This window comes from Panthera leo, chromosome E1, assembly GCF_018350215.1.
Source record: "Panthera leo isolate Ple1 chromosome E1, P.leo_Ple1_pat1.1, whole genome shotgun sequence".
Classification (NCBI taxonomy): domain Eukaryota; kingdom Metazoa; phylum Chordata; class Mammalia; order Carnivora; family Felidae; genus Panthera; species Panthera leo.
Genome location: NC_056692.1, coordinates 18,099,400 through 18,117,409, shown reverse-complemented (window position 1 = coordinate 18,117,409; position 18,010 = coordinate 18,099,400). Strand labels below are relative to the sequence as shown.

At 45.8% G+C, this 18,010-nt stretch overlaps 1 protein-coding gene across 1 annotated transcript in view; it reads left to right on the top strand.

The window, feature by feature from the left end:
• Positions 1–7,764: 7,764 nt before the first annotated feature.
• SLC13A2 (solute carrier family 13 member 2) overlaps positions 7,765–18,010 on the top strand; it is a 37,242-nt gene continuing 26,996 nt past the window's right edge. Inside the window, exon 1 of the mRNA XM_042915946.1 lies at positions 7,765–7,819. The gene's annotated coding sequence lies outside the window, so the exon portion shown is untranslated. The remainder of the gene's footprint in view (positions 7,820–18,010) is intronic.

Below are 18,010 nucleotides of genomic sequence, written 5' to 3'. Positions count from 1 at the left end.
GGGTCTGGATTCGAGTCCTAACTTGGCTACTCACTAGCCGTGAGGTGTTGGGCCAGTCATTTCCCTTTTCTGAGGCCTGAGGTTTGCTCCTCTGCCCAATGATAATAATATAACCTCAAACAGCATGGTGGAAGTTAATGTGAGATGTGAAAATCCTAGCTTGGGGCTCCTGGGTGGCTCAGTCAGTTAAGTGTTGGACTTTGGCTCAGGTCATGATCTCACGGTGTGTGGGTTCGAGCCCCACATCAGGCTTTGTGCTGACAGCTCAGAGCCTGGAGCCTGCTTCAGATTCTGTGTCTCCCTCTCTGTCTGCTCCTTCCCTGCTTACACTCTGTCTCTCTCTCTCTCTCTCAAAAATAAACATTTAAAAAAGAACAAAGGAAGGAAGGAAGGAAGGAAGGAAGGAAGGAAGGAAGGAAAAGAAAGAAAGAGAAAGAAAGAAAGAAAGAAAGAAAGAGAAAGAAGAAAGAAAGAAAGAAAGAGAAAGAGAAAGAAAGAAAGAAAGAAAGAGAAAGAAAGAAAGAAAGAAAGAGAAAAAAAGAAAGAAAAAAAGAAAGAAAAAAGAAAGAAAGAAAATGCTAGGTAGATCTGGGCCCACAGAGGGGACTCATTAATGTTGGCTGAATATGTGGAGTAAAACTGATCAAGGAAGAGACCTGAGTTCCGGTGTGGGATGTGCTGGCTGTGTGCAAACCGTGGGCCTCAGTTTCCTCAGCATGAAATGAGAAAATTGGCCCAGATAATCTCCAGCATCCTTTCCAGCACTTCTGTTCTTTGATCTGAAACTGTCAGGATGGATGTCTTCTTCTGATCCCTTAAGGGCACACATGTAGAGTGTGAATACGTCAAGGTTGGAGACAGACACAGAGGGCGGCCCCTCTTCGGGAGAGACCTGTATGCTTGGCAGATTACATGGTAAGGGGCTCTGCTTTGACATCTGCTTTGGCATCTGGGTGCTTGATAAGGGAAGCCAGTTGGTATGTCTGGCCCGTACTGACTGCCAGCCATCACCGTCTTTCAGACCTCTGTTCCGAGAAGAGCGTGGGGCTACACACGGAACAAGTACCAGAGGTGGGCGAGTCGGATCCCTGCTCTGCTCCCCAGGCTCTCAGTCTAGTGACACATGCCAGGCACAAATGGTACCACTAAAGGTACAGTTTATGCAGGAAACCAGAGCAGCCGATATATCCCAGAAGGAGTTCTGGGGACAGTGATCAAGATGGGCCATGACATCTGGCAAGGGTGACAGGTGCGATCTGGTCTTTTGGGATGGGGAGAGTTTTCATGGAGTGGAAATGGGGGGGGGGGGGGTGGGTGGGTGGAGAGGGGTGGGAGGCATATTCCAGAAGTTAAGTCTCTATTCTGCCCGGTGAGGGGTAGGGGTGTGCGGTGTCCGGTGTCCCAAGAATGTTTAACCAGGCAGGGTGGGCACCACATCCTCATTGCCATCCCTGCCATCCCCATTTGAGAGCCCAGCAGGAAGCAGAGGCTCAAGAGGAAAGGGAGGAGGAAGGCAGTCTTTGCCTCAGGACCTCCCGTGTGCCGCATGTCCTCCCACATAAACTCCACACCAACACTTCCAGGCAGGTTTCTCTTGCGCTCATTTTGCAGATGGGACAACTGAGACGCACCGAGGCCGAGCACCCGTTGTACTGCTGGTGAGGGGGCAGAGCTGGGATTGGAAGTTGGGTCCAGAACGCACAGCCCCTCCTCCTACCCCATCCTCTCGGAAGCTGCTTTCTAGGCTTTGAAAAGCTGAGGATTCTTTCACAAGGAGGGAAGACAGTTTCTCCCCCTGGGGGACCAATCAGGCCTCGCTCCTCTTCTGGGCAGCTTTCCAGCTGCGGTCCTAGTCAGAGAGTTCTATGATCCAAACAAACGCTGTGACCAGCTCTATTAACCTTATCACCACTCCCCACCCAGGACAATCTGATTAAATACTGCTGTCACCAGTGAAAGGTCTTTTATAAAAAAAAAGCCTTCGCTTTCCACAAACACAGCCAACCGGCTCCCTCGCCAGCACACTCTCTACCTCCCAGCTTTCAAGGTCAGGACACAAGATGGGAGGGAAACTTTGTCATTGTCACAGCAGGGGAGAGGCTTGGTCAGCCAGAGTCCCACTTAGATTTGTCAACAAGGAATGATCTCTTGAGCAAATAAACTGAAGTTGAACCCTAAAGGAGTGTTGGTTCCTTGATTCTGAGACTCAAGGGACCCTGGAGAAGGATTGCATTCACCCAGTACTAGCCAAGAAATACTAGTGACTACCATTTGTTGAGTGCCCACCCCGCTTGGCCTGTTTGCACACAGTGTTTCTAGTTCTTCCAACAATCCAGCAAGGTAAGTTCAAGTGTTCTCTTCTGGCTACATTTCCACTTTCTTTTCTGCTTTATAGAGAGAGAACTAAAGCTCAGAGAGGGTTTTCTGTCCAAGGTCGTGTAGGTACTAAGCTTACAAAGCCAGGATTCAAACCCAGGTCTGTTTGATTCAAAAACTGCCATGCTCCTGTGTAAGTGTTTGCTGAATGAATGAATGAATGAATGAATGTATACTGGATGGACAATGAATGGATGGGATCAGGTTCAGAGACCCAAAGATTGGAAGCTAGGATTAATCTTACCATCTCCTCCCAGCTCTGTGGCCTCCTGAGATAGGTGAAATCAGGTTAAAATAAATGTCAAAACAAAGTTTAAATGAGAAAACTGGCCTCAAAAGAGCTGGGTATATGTATCTAAGGACACAATCAACAGAGTGAAAAGACAACCTATGGAATGGAAGAAAAATATTTGCAAACCATGTATCTGATAAGGGGTTAATATCCAGAATAAGTAAAGGACTCCTACAACTCATCATCCACAAAACAGCAACAAAAACCAAACAACTTGATTCAAAATTGGGGAAAGGGTCCATAGACATTTCTCCAAAGAAAAGGCACAAATGGCCAACAAGCATATGAAGAGTCGTTCAACATCACTAATCACTAGGGAAATGCAAATTAAAACTGCAAGGAGATATCACCTCACACCCATTAAGATAGCTGCTATTAAAAAAAACCCCAAAAACAGAAAATAACAAGTGTTGGCGAGGATGTGGGGAAATTGGAACCCTTGTGCGCCATTGGTTGGAATGTAAAATGGTACGGCCACTAAGGAAAACAGCATAGAATTTCATCAAAAAACTAACAACTAGAATTATCATATGACCCAGCAATCCCGTCTCTGGGTATACAGCTAAAAGAATTGAAATCAAGGTCTTGAAGTGATTTGTTTGTAGCAGCGTGACTCACAATAGCCAAAACAGTGGAAGCAACTCAAGTGTCCGTGGAGGAATGGACATCTGCATGTGCACACATATGCATACAATGGAACATTAGCCTTAAAAAGGAAGGGAGTTCTGACACATGCTATAACATAGACGAACCTAGAGAACATTCTGCTGAGTGAAATACGCCAGTCACAAAAAAACAGATACTGGGCCACCTGGGTGGCTCAGTCGGTTAAGCATTTGACTCTTGATCTTGGCTCAGGTCATGATCTCACGGTTCGTGAGACTGAGCCCCATGGCGGGCTCTGGGCTGACAGTGTGGAACCTTCCTGGGATTCTCCCTCTTCCTCTTTCTGCCCCTCCCCTGCTCATTCTCTTTCTCTCTCTCAAAATAAACAAGCAAGCAAATAAATAAGTAAACAAATGAATAAATAGATAAGTGCTTGAAAAAACCTGAAGAGACAAATTTCACTTGTCTTGAGTTCATTTATATGAGGTGTCAAGAGAAGAACCATAATGGGTGCCTGGGTGGCTTAGTCCGTAGAGCATGTGACTCTTGACCTTGGAGTCATGAGTTGGAGCCCCATGTTGGGGGTGGAGCCTACTAAAAAAAAGAAGAAGAAGAAGAAGAAGAAGAAGAAGAAGAAGAAGAAGAAGAAGAGTAGAACCCATAGAACCAGAAAGTGGAATGGTGGCTACCAGGGCCTGGGGGAAGGGGAATTGGGAGTTAATGCTTAATGGGTGTGGAGTTTCAGTTTTGCAAGATGAAAAAGTTCTGGAGACTGGTTGCAAAACAATGTGATTACACTTAACATTACTAGACTGTACACATAAAAATGATTAAGATGGTAACTTTATGTTATGTTTTAAAATTTTTAAATTTTTAAAAATTTTTAAAAAGAGCTAGGCATGGAAACTTGGAAGACAAGGAGAAAGGCTTGCTGCTCAGCAATGCAGGGAGAAGGTTTGTGGGTTGACTATATCAAAATGAACCTCAGGACTCTATTAGCATCAGAATATTCCCTAGATTCCTGCCTAGGCTCAGACTCCAGAGTAGATGGGCAGGGCCAAATCTAGAAGGGTTATTCCCTATCTCCTCTTCATAGTCCTGATGGTGGTGAAAACCTATTCACTTCTTTGCCTTGTTACCTGACCAGTGGCCCCCTTTATCTTATCTAAAGATCCAGGGACCAGCTCCATAACATGATGGAAAGAGGGCTTGGTTCTCTGGCATGAACCTTATAAACTATAATATGGGCAGTCTATGCACCCATCCATCCATCTGTTTTTTCAACATGTATTTGTTGGGTATTAGCTCAAGAGGCTGAAGAGGTATATAGGTCTGTCATACAGACAGACCCTGCCCTCACAGAACTTGTAGTCTGGTGGGAGAGAATGAAATGCAGTGAACCATGTGTTGTGATAAGGTCTTCTAGAGCACTTAGCAGGGGGCCTGTTCCAGTTGGTGACGAATGTTCACAAAGGAAGTTCAGTCTTAGGCTGAGACTTGAAAAGTGAATAAGATTCAACCAGTAGCATGGGGAGGGGGAGGAAGGGAGAGTATGCTTAAGGGAAGCAAGAGCATAGGCACCTCCTGGAGATTTTAGTAAATGCAGGGCCAGGTGAGGATCTGGAAAGAGGTGAGGCAAAGAGGAAAGCAAGTGAGATGGGGAAACTTCAGGGACCCCATGAAAAACTGCTTTTATGGCTCCTTTTCCTTCTTCTATTCTTCCTAGGACCTACACCGCACCCCCCACCCCTTACACCTGCCTGATCGCCCAGATAATGTCTGCCCTTCTTCGAAAGGCCAAGGAGTGAATGATGTCTCTGGAGTCTTCCATGCAATAAATAACATCTAAAGAGTGACCTGGCGAGGTCATCATGGACGTTTTCCAAGACCACTGACTCGTCAAGACCCCTGGCTCCAGGGCACAAGTGACTTACAGAGGATACCCAAACCCTCCTCTTTGTTCCTGAATTACTGAGAAGACAGGTGCATGGGATCACCATCCTCAACAAAAACCCCAGACCCCAAGCAAAGACAAGACTCACGCTCCTATCTTTCAGAGTCCCCCTGACACTCTGTGTCTATACTTTCTCCATATCTTTAATAAACTGCTCCCACTTCTTCTTGGCTTATGTAGATTTCTATCCTGCCAGAAGCCAAGGACCTTCTTGGATGGTTGAGCAGGACCCGTTCTGCATCCTCAGATAAGCCAGCCTGTGTCACAGGGATGGGGTCTTGTAGGGTCACTTAAGCACCTTCTGAGCAGCCTGATAAATGCTGTGAGGGGATATGAACATGTAAAAGATAAGATGAACACACCCGGTTGGAGAGGCAGTGGAAGACAAGGGCCCCTGGAGTCAGATTCTGGGTCTGGGATTCTCAGAACTCTGAGCAAGATGCCTGTCCTCTGACTTAGTGTAGGATCCCTTCCACCTCTCCCTCCTGCCTCAGGGCAAGCTAGCCACCCAGGAGGGGCATTTCCAGTGCTGGGACACATAACACCTTTCACCAAAGGGCCCTTGAACAAGCTGTAGTGTGCCTTTTTACCTTGCTATCTGTGGTTCTCTCTGTCCACAAGGACACCCCTGCCCTCTTCAATCAAGGATTTGACACCCTGTCTTCTCTCCTTTTAGGTCAGGTGGCTCCAGGTCTTATAAATCATTCCTGGTGCTCCCTGCCATGTCTAGCCTTTCCCGCCCTTCCAGAACCACTTGGATTGTGTCCCTGTGGGTTCCAAGCCCCACCTGCTCAATCCCAGTTGCCTCGAGGGCCTTTGTCTGAATACCTGCCCACGAGTCTAGGTCTGAACTTCCTAAAAGCCACCTTTGGGCCCTGTCCCAGCCTTGGCTCTATCTCCAGGTTATCTGCCTCTTGATTTTTTTTTTTAAGTTTATTTATTTATTTTGAGAGAGAGAGAGAGTGAGAGCATGTGCTCATGAGTGGGGGAGGGGCAGAGAGAGAGGGAGAGAGAGAATCCCAAGCTGGCTTCTCACTGTCAGTGCAGAGCCTGACATGGGGCTCGAACCCACAAACCGTGAGATCATGACCTGAGCCGAAATCAAGAGTCGGATACTCAACAGACTAAGCCACCACCCAGGCACCCCTGTCTGCCTCTCGATTCTGAGGACAGGCTGGTTCTTACAAGTTGGGGACCATCTCCTGCCCCACTTGGACTTTCTCAGCTGTTCTCAGGTGGCCCTCTCCAGGAGGGTCAATGGTCAAAGTACAATGTAGGTATTTCCTGGTCAGGACTCCTCCCGGAGATAATGCCTGTCACAGGAGGGGTGCTAACGAGGACTGAAGAAGGATAGCCACAACATCCTGCCACGAGTTGTTTACAGCCCACGAGAAGCCATGAAGAAAAAAAAAACACAGGTATTGAAGCATTCATTGAAGGAAATAGAGGTGGGGCAAATTGTAGAACTGAACAAGGCCTGGGAGAATGAGGCCCTGGCTGTGACTGCCACGTGAGGGGAAAGTTCTTATACTGTAAGTGTTGGCTGGAGACTTCCTGCCAGTCTTGGGACTCTGCCTTTGAAATGAATGGATCAGTGATGGCGTCTGGCTCCTGAGGATGCAATACCACCAACCTGCCATTGCTTCTCAAAAGAGGGTCAGCAAGGATCCCAAGAGTCTAGGACTCCAAAGGGGGTTGCAACTGTGAAGCCTGGGTATGTGTGGGGGGGGTGGGGGGTGTCTCAGGGAAAGACTAGCCATCTAATTTGGAATAACTGAGTTTTGTCCCAGTGCTGTCCTAGAGGCCCAGGACATGGAGGGCTGTGCAGATGATAAGAGAGCATAAGGCAAGCTGAGGGCAAAGTACAAGCTAACAACACCCTCCCCATCCCCCCCCCCCAGGTGAAATAAGGGTGACATTCCTTTGGCACTCCTGGCTGCCCAAGAACAAAGAAAAGGATAAAAAAAAACAAATGGTTGAACTGATAGAGATCACAGGACATGAGTCTCTATCACTTTACAAATATCATAGTAAATTACAAGGAAAAGGCAAGCTTATCAATAGCCTAATCTCCAGAAACCTATAGCCCCAACATCATCCTCCCCTCCATAGTGATGTGGGGAACAAAGGCAAGAAGGAAATGGAAGGTAAAATTAAATTTCCTTATAACCTGCAGCCCATTGAGAAATACTTGAGGCAAATACAGAGTATAACATTTCTCCAGGAACTCTTAATGTTAATGTTTTGCTAGAGGGAAAAACAGCCTTAGCTTGACAATATCTAGGCCTCCAGTAATCTGTGAGTCTTCCTTAGCATGTGGAAATCCCTTTAAGAAACTTCCTCTTGATTTTATCTCCTCCAACTCCATAGTATATAACTAGTCACTCTTCATAACCCCAGTGCAGCTCTTTCTGCCCAGGGGTCCTGTCCCTGCACTTTAATGAAACCACCTCTTTGCACCAAAGACCTCTTGAGAATTCTTTCTTGGCCATCAGCTCCAGACCCCCACCACTCCTGAACAACCACACCATTTGGCAACCAATGTGGGGCTTTGAGTCTTTTCATCAGGACTCAGCTTTGGCGCAAACTTGGTGAGTACTTTCTCTTTCCTTCCTTTACTTTCATTTCAGGGGCTTTTTAAGGAGTATGGTCTTATTGGAACACTTTCCATTGCTCAGGCTGCAATCCTCTAGTCCATCGCTACTCTACTTGGAGGAGAAAGCCTGCCTTTTGGCTGGAAGTTAGGGATGTGGAAAACAAAGGCAGAAGGAAATGGTAGATAAAATTACATTTCCTTATAACCTGCAGGTGACAGATAAATAACTTGAGGCTGGCAGAGTAAAACATTTCCGCCTTAACGTTAATGCTTTGCTACAGGGAAAAACAACCTTAACTTGGCAATAGCTAGACGTCCAGTAGTCTGTGAGTCTTCTTTAGCATATGAAAATCCCTTTGGAAACTTCCCCTTGAATTTACCTTCCCCAACTCCATAGTATATAACCAGTCTCTCCTCTCCTAGTCCCGGGTCAGCTCTTTCTTCCCGTGGGTCCTATCCCGGTGCTTTAATAAAATCATCTTTTTGCACCTAAGACATCTCAAGAATTCTTTCTTGGCCATCAGCTCCAAACCCCCACCACTCCAAAGTCCCATCAGTTAGTACCCTGGCCAGAATAGCAATAAGACCCAGAAACTTGATGCTCTCTCTCTTTATTTCCGTCCTTATAAAAGTTGTCTTGGGCACGGGACACCTAAGTCACCAGGATGCCTGCCAATCTTAAGACTCGTGTAAGGTTTCCTCCTCATTGGTCTAATGTGTTCCCCTTCACATTTCTTGTCTAGCTGCTTCTGGCAGCGGAATCTCCACTGAGAGCCAGCCAAAACTATTACACAATTGAATTAAAACCCAACTAGGACCATTTCCTATCAAGTTGGCTGTAAGGACTACATTCTAAGCAATGTCGCTTAGATCATGGTGGATTTCTAGCTTTACTTTTTTTGGTTAATGTTCTCTGATGAAGTTTTAGGGTGATGAGGGATTCGTGGGGTCCAGAGCTGTTGACCAAGAAAGAATTCTTGAAGATGTCTCTAGTGCAAAAAGGTGGTTTTATTAAAGCATGGGGTCAGGACCCATTGCCAGGAGGAGCTGCACCGGGGTTGTGATGCGTATCTTGTTATATACCCTCAGGTTGGGAGGGGGTCAGAGATAGAGTAAGTCTCTAAGGAATTTTGGAAGCAAGGTTTCTAGGACCCTGAGGGGCTAGGTGTTGCTAGGGAAACACCATTTATCAACGTTTAATAAAACCTCAGTCATGAGCCCCTTCAGATGCATATCGAGGGGCCATAAGCTTGGAGTATAATTGCCAGCATAAACCGTGGGGCAGTTAAGATAAAGGAAGTAGACTCACAGGATCCTTACAGTTGGACAACGTTAAGCTAAGGTTCTCTTTTGCCTCCAGCAAAGTGTCATCATCTAGGCAGCTGAGCTCCTGGAGGGAGGTCACTCTGCCGGTTTCAAGGACTTGTCAATGGGCTGTAGGCAGTAAAGGAATTTAGTTTTTCATTTGTCTTAGTTTCCCACGTTACCATGGCAAGCACTTGAACCCCTTTCCTTTGTTCTTGGGTACCTGGGAGTGTCTGAGGAATCACACAGATCCCACCTGGGGTGTAGGGGTGAGCGCTAGCTTGTGCTTTGCCCCTCAGCCTGCCTCATGCTCCCTCATCATCCTCTACTAACTACTTAAATTACAAAATTGGGTAATTTCACCTTGAAAAACTTTTCTAGTGCTTTCCATGGGTTAAAAACAGCAGGTTCTTCAAAATACTAAAGCATGGCCTCCACAGAATGCTCTTCAAAGACTAGGTAAGCCAAGGCATGACCATCAGGGCATGTTCTTTAAGGCACAGACTTTTATGGCACAACTTTCAAGGTACGGTATTTCGGTTCATATGCCAGGCACCCATTTAGCCTAGGATGCAATGGGGAAGTGGAGGGATGCCGGTGTCCCTTCCTCGAGGGCCTTTTACAGGACAGGACCTTCCCTGGGGCAGGACTGTCTTCAGTGGTAAGGTAGTATGGTGATCCATATTGATTTTCGTTCAAGGGATGCCTTGGGTCACTTTTGACACCAGGAACCTCTGACATATCCTGCACGGAATGCCACCCAGGAGTCAAAGGGGGTGATTTTTGGTAATGGACCCTAGGAAACACTGGGGCTTCTTCTTCAGTCCCCAAGGGCTCTCTCTTGGGATGCCTTTTAACCCACTGGAAACAATTCAGATTGCAAAATTTAGGAAAGAACTGATCTCCTGTAACACTGCATGGTATTAGTAGGACCTGACAGTCAGATCTCTTCTGCACAAAACAGGGGAAATGGTCAGAGATACCTTAAGTCCAGGTCTTCCGGGCTCTAAATCAGCACCTGGACCTAAGGGCTTCTTGCGGAATGTGTTTGCCCAAGTGTATTTGACTAGTAAACTCCCTCCTGACATATTGGATGATAATTATCTAACTAGGCCTCCTCCTGATAGAACTCGGGTTGCTGAGGAAACCCAGGCCATCCCTGACAATGGGGACACTGACTTTCTTTCTCTGTTCCTCCGAATAGATGTGAGGGCTTCTCCCTCATTCATTTCCTGGGTTAATGGCTATGACGATTGGAGCCAAATGCGGTTAGTCTAACTCAGGACAGGGACTTTAAGGAATATTCCCGAGCAGCTGCCAAAACTCCCTTTGTTTCAGGGAAATTCCCTGTCTTCTCTGGCCTGACATGGACTTCATATTTCTACTTTGGTGGAAAAAAAGAAAGAAAAAATAAATAAACATGGCATCCACTCCCCTGTCTGAGCTGACAAGGTTTAGAACTGGAAATCCTCTTTCTTGGCCTCCTGCTAGCACCTTGCCTCTTCTGCCTTCCCCTCCCCCTCCTCCTATTTCTGCACCACCTTGGGTGCAGCCTACATAACTGGTTCCTATAGCATCTCCAGTGCCTCAGAACCATTGGCTCCTCCTCTTCCCACCCTCAATATCAAGGAGCAGAGAGCAACCTCCTTGGAGCGCCCACTTCAGATTTCCCTTCCTGTGTCCCAGGTAAACACTGACCATGGGGAATAGTTGATTAACTTTTAAGTGGACGCAGGTGGGACATATTCGGTGTTTGAACTAATTTAAGTTTGTTAACTTAATTAAGACAGACATGTCTTTAGAGTTATCAGCATTAAATATGAAACATATTTTCTCTAGATTTGCTGAAGGTCAAATAAGCTCATGTTATCTCTGTTGCCATTTGTTAGCAAAAAAGGTAACTTCAAGTAATGGTTAATTTTGTCTGCCTCAAAGTTTTCATGGGTAATTGTTAAGATAGCTTTCAAAGCCTTTGGTAACCTGAAGCTTTAAAGCTTTGCTTGCATGATAAATGGGATTTAATTCACTGGACATCTAGGTCCTTTTGAAATAGAATGGAGTGCTAAAGCATTGATTACTAAACATAGGTTTGTGATTTTAACTTCTTGTTGCAGAGAAACTAAGGCTATTTGGATCTGTTGGTAAACATGCTTAGTACTTGATTCATTCATAAATTTGCCATCAAAAGTTTACCATTGGTAACTACTTAGTTTTCACCAGAGACTAAGGTTTCCAAGAGTTAAAATTTTGCTAAATGTGGTTAAGCCTGATGAAAAGAAGAGAAGCATTCTACGTAAAAAAAAGTTGGAGATGTGTAAGAAAGTTATAAAGAATGGAAATGATGAAGTTTTGGGGCGATGGTGGGGTGGTCTGGAGCCAATGACCAAGAAAGAATTCTTGAAGATGTCTTTGGTGCATAAAGGTGATTTTATTAAAGCACAGGGACAGAGGGGCGCCTGGGTGGCTCAGTCAGTTGGGCGTCTGACTTCGGCTCAGGTCATGATCTCACAGCTTGTGAGTTCAAGCCCCGCATTGGGCTGTGTGCTGACAGCTAGGAGCCTGGAGCCTGCTTCGAATTGTGTCTCCCTCTCTCTCCCTGCCCCTCCCCGGCTCACACTGTCTCTCTCTCTCAAAAAATAAATAAGCATTAAAAAAATTTTTTTTATTAAAGCACGGGGACAGGACCCATGGGCAGGAAGAGCTGCACTGGGGTCCTGACAGGTAACTCATCACATACCCTCAGGTTGGGAGGGGGTCAAGGATAGAGTAAGTCTCTAAGGAATTTTGGAAACAAGGTTTCTAGGACCCTGAGGGGCTAGCTGTTGCTAGGCTAATAAAACCTCAGTCATGAGATCCTTCAGATGGATATCGGGCCCATAAGCTGGGAGCATGATTGCCGGCATAGATCTTGGGGCAGTTGAGATAAAGGAAGTATACTTACAGGATCCTCGAGGTTGGACGATGTTAAGCTAAGGTTCTCTCTTGCCCCCAGCAAAGTGTCATCATCGAGGCAGCTGAGCTCCTAGAGGGAGGTCACTCGCTGGTTTCAAGGACTTGTCAGTGGGTTTTAGGCAGTAAGGGAATTTAGTTTTTCATTTGCCTTAGTTTCCAACATGACTATGGCAAGCACTTAAACCCCTTTCCTTTGTTCTTGGGTACCAGGGAGTGTCCGAGGACTATCACATTTATTCTACCTTGGGGCGTGGGGGGTGGTGCCAGCCTGTATTTTGCCCTCATCTTGCCCCATGCTCCCCCATCAGAAATACATTTTTGTTGAAGGTAAAAGAAAGTAACTTTGTCCTAAATGAGATTGGTCGTTTGGAGACAAATGGCTTGGGAGAACATCGAAATGCAAAGGAAAGTTGTAGAAGGTTAGTGGTGGAAAAATCTTAAAAAGGAATTGTATTTGTGGTCTCAGGAAGGACTAAGGTTAAAATGAGTGGATTTTTAAAGTTACACTGGTATAAGATTGACATTCTGTTTTTCTCTCTGTTAAAAAAAAGTTTTCTTGGATTGTTGATCTGCTCTTGATAAAAAAAATATATGCAAAGATTTTTTTTTTCTTCTCTTTTGACAGCCAAGAAAACCATAGCTTATGCTTTGTCTTTATCAACTCTTTAATCACTTAAAGTTAAAACTTCTCAGTGTTGGGGCGCCTGGGTGGCTCAGTCGGTTAAGCGTCCAACTTTGGCTCAGGTCATGATTTCGCGGTTTGTGGGTTCAAGCCCCGTGTTGGACTCTGCTGACAGCTCAGAGCCTTGAGCCTGCTTCAGATTCGGTGTCTCCCTCTCTCTCTCTCTGCCCGCCCCCCTCTGTCTCCCAAAAATAAATAAACGTTAAAAAAATATTTTAATAAACCCTCAGTGTTAAAGGAGCTAAGTTTTGCTAACGGTTATATAACCCTACATATTTGCCTTTGGAATCTTTTATTGACACCTTTGTTAAACAAATAATTAAGATTTTTAATGACCTGTAACCCTGTTTAGGGTGTGCTTTATAACTTTCTAAGGTTTTAACAAACTTCCCAAGATTTAAATTGTAAATGAAGTCTGAGTCCTTTTTATTTGGTAGGTTAAGTTACTCCGGAAGCACTGTCAAACAAATAATGGTAAACCTTAGGTTGTATTGCTTGGGCAAATCCTCTAACTGTACATATATATAAATGCAATTCCTAAAGTTTTAATATGTTTTGGTAATAAGGTCGTCACTTGATATTCTGTGTATCAAAGTGTTATGTGTCACAGAAATAACTGCATTTGCTGGTCAATTGCATCGTCATGAACTCTCACCAGATCTTCCCCCATGCTCATTTTTTGAGTCTTTTTGTCTTTTATATTTTTGTGACTCTTGTTTAAAATACTGCTGGTTGTCGGGGCGCCTGGGTGGCTCAGTCGGTTAAGTGCCCGGCTTCAGCTCAGGTCATGATCCCACGGTTTGTGAGTTCCAGCCCTACGGGCTCTGTGCTGACAGCTCAGAGCCTGGAGCCTGCTTCGGATTCTGTGTCTCCCTCCCTCTCTCTGCCCCTCCCCCACTCATACTCTGTCTGTCTCTCAAAAGTAATTAAACATTTAAAAAAAATTTTTTTAAGTAAAATAAAACACTTCTGGTTCTCTAATGTTTGCTTTTCCCAGATTAAGGAAACTAAGATACCCGTGATATACAATGAGAGAGTCAAGTATCTCTCTGTAAACAAACTAAAGTGTTTAACTTTTCTCTCTGCCTGAACCCTCTGAAATTCACAACCTCTCAACAAGTTTTCCCTTGGCAATCACACTTATTTGCATAAATTCAATAAGAATCTGTTCTCCTTGTAACAGGACACCATTGAAAATACTGGTCACTTCACCAAGGCTTTGACTGGAATGTCCTATTCGAGAGTGACATTCATAGACTCAGATATGACCAGACAGCTCTAAGGAACTAAGGTTGACTTTATGAAACATGGAGCCATTAAGCCCCTTGGAAATGGTGGGCTGATACCTTACAGAGTTCCCAGCAGCCTTACCAGGTGAATAAAGAACGTCACTTCCTGGCAGGTGCAGGAAACTCAGGACACTTTAGGGACCTCGTGAAGAGGAATTTGCCAAACTCTACAGGCATTGCAGGCATGAGTGGCAAGTACTTGCCTTGGCTCCTGGCCTGGAGAGGGTACTATTCAATCCAGAGATTCCTTATAAAAAGTTCCGGCAAAGCAAATTTTAAGATCTATAGGACCGACCAATTACTGTTCTTGCTGAGCTTATGTAAAGAATTAGGTCGGGGCGCCTGGGTGTCTCAGTCGGTTAAGCGGCCGACTTCGGCTCAGGTCATGATCTCACGGTCCGTGAGTTCGAGCCCCGCATCGGGCTCTGTGCTGACAGCTCAGAGCCTGGAGCCTGTTTCAGATTCTGTGTCTCCCTCTCTCTGACCCTCCCCCGTTCATGCTCTGTCTCTCTCTGTCTCAAAAATAAATAAACATTAAAAAATAAATTAAAAAAAAAAGAATTAGGCTGAGTTTGTTAAAATTAGATTTGTTTCAGAAACAAACTCGTCTTGATTTGGCTATCTCTGGAAATGAGGGTTACTAGAGAGACAAATTATGTGTCACTAACACACCTTTATGGATATTAAATTCAGTTCTGAATGTCTTTAAATGTTTGTTGTTTGTCTAAGGTAGACAACTTGAGGTAAACCTCAGAAAAATTGTCACAATAGCCCGGGTATGGACAATCTCCTTGCTTGTTATTCTGTGGGGATACTAACAGGACCCCAGGGGCATATGATTATTTAAACAACTGGGAAAATGGGATGGATCCCCCAACAATTGTATATAAGTCTTTTCTCACTGCAGACCTATCAATAGATAAAGACTGTGTTGCTTTATTAAATTATTCACTTGAGCCTGAGTTAATTCATAAATCTCTAAATACACAAACCATATCTGCCCCAAACCTGATCTGCCAGTTACTAGGAACCCACCCCATATAAACCCAGGAGACCTGGTTTATTTAAAAGATTGAAAATCTAGGGGCACCTGGGTGCCTCTGTCAGTTAAGCGTCTGGCTTCGGCTCAGGTCATGATCTCACGGTTTGTGAGTTCGAGCCCCGTGTCGGGCTCTGTGCTGACAGCTCAGAGCCTGGAGCTTGCTTTGGATTCTGTGTCTCCCTCTCTCTCTGCCCCTCGCCCGCTTGCACTCTGTCTCTCTGTCTCTCTGTGTCTCTCTCTCTCTCTCTCTCAAAAATAGATAAACATTAAAAAAAATTTAAAAAAAAAAAAAAAAAGATTGGAAGTCTAACACAGAAGGGGATTTAACCCCAGAGTGGAAGGGCCCCTACCGGGTCATATTATGTACCATGGGCTTGTATATCTAGAATAAAGCCTTCTTTATTACTCCTTCACAGGAAACCAGTGAGCAAACAAATGTGCCTTTTTATTCGTTTATAGGAATAAAGTTTATAGCTATGGAAGATCCCAAACTTCTCTTCAAACAAAATTGATGGCTGCACCTTTCTTTTTCATTCTCCTTTCCTCAATTTATATTAACAGATGATCCTTTCTCCTCCAGGAGGTTCAGGCATGTTGTCCACATTGGATTCAGCTGCCTCCGCCTTCGTAACTTCTCTACACCTTCCCCGACTGACCAATATTGACCCATAGGTAGGGACAACTCTACACCCCTACTCAGCAGGAAGAAGCTGCGGAAGATGAGACCTTCCACCTTCAGCAACTGTAAAGACTTAAGGGTCAAAATTATGCAGGGGGGATATGATGAGGGAGCATAAGGTAGGCTGAGGGCAAAGCACCCCCACCCCAGGTGGGACAGGGGTGATATTCCTCAGGTAGTCCTGGCTGCCCCAGAACAAAGGAAAGGACAGGAAACAAATGGTTGAACTGATAGCGATCACAGGACCTGAGTCTCCATCAGTTTACAAATAGCTTAGTAAATGACAAGAAAAAGGCAATCTTATCAATAGCTTAATCTCCAGAAGCCTATAGCCCCAACACCACCCTCCCCTCCGTAGTGATGTGCGGAACAAAGGCAAGAAGGAAATGGCAGGTAAAATTGAATTTGCTTATAACCTGCTGCCCGCGGGACCTATCCCCGGGCTTTAATAAAACCACCTTTTTGCACCAAAGACGTCTCAATAATTCTTTCTTGGCCGTCGGCTCCAGATCCCCACCACTCCAAACACCACATCACAGAGAGCACAGACGGCCTCGAATATGAATCTGGGTTCTCTCTTAGCTGCTCACAAGCTGTATGACCCTGGGTGAGTGACTTCACTGCCCTGAGCCCAAATCACAGCTTGGTCTGGAGAGCTGTGGAGAGGGTAAATTGGGATGTAGATTATACACATACAGAATGTCTTCCCTCTGCAGGAGTCCCAGGTCTGCTCCCTCGGTGACTCCTCCATAGCCCCAGGCCACAGGAGAGGCCACCTGCCGGTTGAGACTGAATTCTGGTATTGTCCTGAGTATCTGAAACCTTTTGTCTATCCCTGTGCCTCCAGACTGCTCCTCACCTTGCCCTAAGCAGGTGGCAGGTTGGCTGAGTGGGAGTGGAGAAGCCATAACCTGAATAGGGCTGTAGGGGAGGCCAGTCTGTCCTGTCTTACTGTACCTTCCCACCAGCTCGGCCCCAGCAATCCTGCAACCTGATTCTGTCCAAAGCCCTCTGCTGTCCCTGCAGAGGGCACCGAGGGTCTCTCTCACACAGACCTCACTGGCTCCAGGAGTATCTCGTGGGCGAACAGCCCAGACCATGCTGTTTTACACCTTGCAAGTGGGGTCATCAGCTCTCCATCCTGCCCCCACAAACCCATATTCCAACCACAGAGAAGCTTCTGTTCTCTAAACTCCACCACGGTTCTGCATCTTCGCCCGGGCTGTGTTTCCATCCTGAAACACTCTCCCTGCCTTCTTATCCAGGCACACATCAATCATCAACAGAACCACGGAAATATGGATCGAGCGTCTCCTGTGTGCACACTCTGGGGTGGGGAAGGGTGAGAGCACAGAGAGCCTGAGGCTCTAGGTAGACAGACAACCAGCAAGTCCTTCCGACCCACAACCTGCACCCTCCTACACAAACACCTATACACACACACCCCCCCTCCAGGTCTTAGCATGCTCTTCTCTCTGCTAGCGATCGTCCCTTCAGCACCTGGTGACCGCATTAGACGCAATTTGCCGGGTTTAGCTCACATGTCACTTTCTCCAGCAGCCCTTGTCCCAAGCTCCTCATTCTCTCCTGTCACCTGGTGCCACTGGGTTTGGACTTCCCCACAGGGCATTCAGAAAGCGTGTTAGAATTCTGGCTGGCTCTAAAAAAAAAAATTAAAAAAAAAAAAAAAGGGGGGGAGCCTGGGTGGCTCAGTCGGTTAAGCGTCCAACTTCAGCTCAGGTCACGATCTCGCGGTCTGTAAGTTCGAGCCCCGCATCGGGCTCTGGGCTGATGGCTCAGAGCCTGGAGCCTGATTCAGATTCTGTGTCTCCCTCTCTCTGCCCCTCCCCCGTTCATGCTCTGTCTCAAAAATAAATAAACGTTAAAAAAAATTAAAAAAAAAAAAAAAGAATTCTGGCTGGCTCTGTGTCCTGGGGCCTCAGTTGTCCCACCCGTCAAGTGGAATAGTTACGTCAACCATAGTGTTTGTACAGAGCAAATGAAATCGTACACTGACCAGCTTGTACTGAATGTGAAACGAACACTATTACGAGCAGCATCCTAATTTCTGCATCCTTAGCACTGACCACAGGACTGACTATATAATTTGGGGCCAAATGCTTGTTTGGTGAGTGGATGGATGGATGGATGGAAGGATGGATGGTGTATAAATGGGGAGATCTTTGCCAGTCTTCTACGGCAGTTCGGGGTGGGAGTGAGGAACCAGGAAGGACTTT